General features: G+C 41.0%; 1 non-coding gene across 1 annotated transcript; it reads right to left on the bottom strand.

Annotated features, from left to right (window-relative positions):
* Nucleotides 1-752: 752 nt before the first annotated feature.
* LOC131244971 (small nucleolar RNA R71) lies at nt 753-859 on the bottom strand. Its single transcript, XR_009170736.1, has one exon. It is a non-coding gene; the product is annotated as a small nucleolar RNA R71 (small nucleolar RNA).
* Nucleotides 860-2,221: the final 1,362 nt, after the last annotated feature.

Raw genomic sequence — 2,221 nt, 5'->3', positions numbered from 1 at the left:
TCTTCCTTTTTAAGGATTTTCTAATTCTAGACATTCTCTTTAGAACTGACTTGTTTGTTTTCTTTTGCAGGTCCTTAACTTAGGGGCTTCAATTTAGTAATTTCTTTCCAACTCTCCCTCTCCTTCTTTTTTAGGTTTTCTTTTCCTTTCTTAGGATTAGGTTTTAAATTTGATTTAGGGCTGCGAGTGTTTTTATGCCCAAGTGGGCCCGTGACAACACTCGACGTCTCTTGACTGAAGGAGGATTAGTTGAGGGGTTGACTATCCATCGCAGGACTAGACACCACTCGAATTTCCCTGAGTTAACTGAAGTTATGGCTGAAGACCAACCTCCTCTACTTCCACCCAGGGTGGAGGATACCCAAGATGAGAATGAGGTGCATCAGGCACCCCCGCCTCGTACTTTACGAGATTATCTACAACCGGCGGGAGTGAGTATGCCCTCATGCATGATTTTTCCTGAAAACACAGGACAAATGGACATCAAGCCAGGAGTTATCCAACTCCTTCCCAAATTTCATGGACTTGAATTAGAGAGTCCATATTTACATTTGAAAGAGTTCGATGAGATTATAGCTACATTATATTTTCCTAATGTATCTGAGGATACAATGAGGCTGAAACTCTTTCCTTTTTCCTTAAAAGAGAAAGCTAAGACGTGGTTACATTCACTGCGTCCTAGATCCATTGGCACATGGAACGACATGCAGAGGGAATTCATAAAAAAATTCTTCCCACATCATAAAACGATTACCCTCAGAAAAGCAATCATGAACTTTGCCCAAAAGGAAGATGAAACATTCTTCCAATGTTGGGAAAGGTTCAAAGATTTGGTCAGTTCATGCCCACAACATGGATTTGAAACGTGGTGCATTACAAATTTTTTCTACGATGGACTGACATCTTTCATGCGCCAAATGGTCGAGACAATGTGTAATGGAGAGTTCATTAATAAAGATGTCGACCAGGTATGGGACTACCTCGACAGTCTGGCTGAAAAAACACAATCTTGGGACTATTACCCAAAATCAAACACCACGTCTAGGCCGACTCAATTAAAGGAGAAAGGTGGATTATATCTCTTGAAAGATGAGGATGATCTCAAGTGTAAAGTGACTACGCTCATAAGGAAAGTTGAGGCCATGGAAGGAAAGAAGGATAATGTTAATGAAATTGTTTGCGGCATCTGTGATTGCAACATTCATATAACTGAAAATTGTCCTACAATACTCGCCTTTCGAGGAGTGTTGAATGAACAAGCTAATGCCGTAAACAACTATCAAAGACCTTTTAATGGACCTAAATCCAATACGTACAATCCTGGATGGAAAAATCATCCAAACTTTAGTTGGAGGAATGGACAAACGGTTACTCCTCAAGGTTTCTTCAATCAAAATCCAAATCAAGTGAAACCTCAAGAGGAACCGGTTCAAAATTCCATAAAAGAGTTGGCTCAGGCAATGCTGGGAATTACAGATTTTATGCAAAAGATAGATTCTCGTATGACGGTTATAGAAAAGGGGATGCTTCCTGCACAACCTCTCCCCAATCCTAAACCGCAGTACGAGATTAATGATCCCAGCTCTTCAAATCAGATGGGGCACGCTAAATCCATCACCACTCTTAGGAGTGGAAAAATCATTGATAAAGCTCTTCCGGTTAGGCCCGAAAAGCCTCAAGAACCAGAAGAGGAAAAAATGATGGATCTAGTGATACCCCACAAAAATTAGAACCGGAACTTCTAGAGAAGCCAGTTACTCCGTTCCCCCAACGGTTGGTTTCACCAAAACATCTCTCTAACTCTCAGGATATTCTAGAGGTGTTGAAACAAGTGAAAGTCAACATTCCTCTACTTGATGTCGTGAAACAGATTCCTTCATATGCCAAATTTCTGAAAGACTTATGCACGACCAAAAGACGGCAAAGTATTCAAAAGAAAATTTTCTTGACTGAGGAAGTGAGTGTTATCCTAAAGCAAGACGTGCCACAGAAATTCAAAGATCCCGGTAGCCCAACCATATCATGTGTAATCGGGAACCATCGAATTGATCATGCACTTCTTGACTTAGGAGCGAGCGTCAATCTAATTCCCTACTCGGTATACAAACATTTAGGTTTGGGTGAATTAAAACCCACCCTAACCACACTAGAACTTGCTGATCGCTCTGTTCGTGTACCAAGAGGGATAATCGAGGATGTGTTGGTCCAAGTTGATAGATTT

Source organism: Magnolia sinica, chromosome 4 (assembly GCF_029962835.1).
Source record: "Magnolia sinica isolate HGM2019 chromosome 4, MsV1, whole genome shotgun sequence".
NCBI lineage: Eukaryota > Viridiplantae > Streptophyta > Magnoliopsida > Magnoliales > Magnoliaceae > Magnolia > Magnolia sinica.
This window is presented reverse-complemented; position numbering and strand designations above follow the sequence as displayed.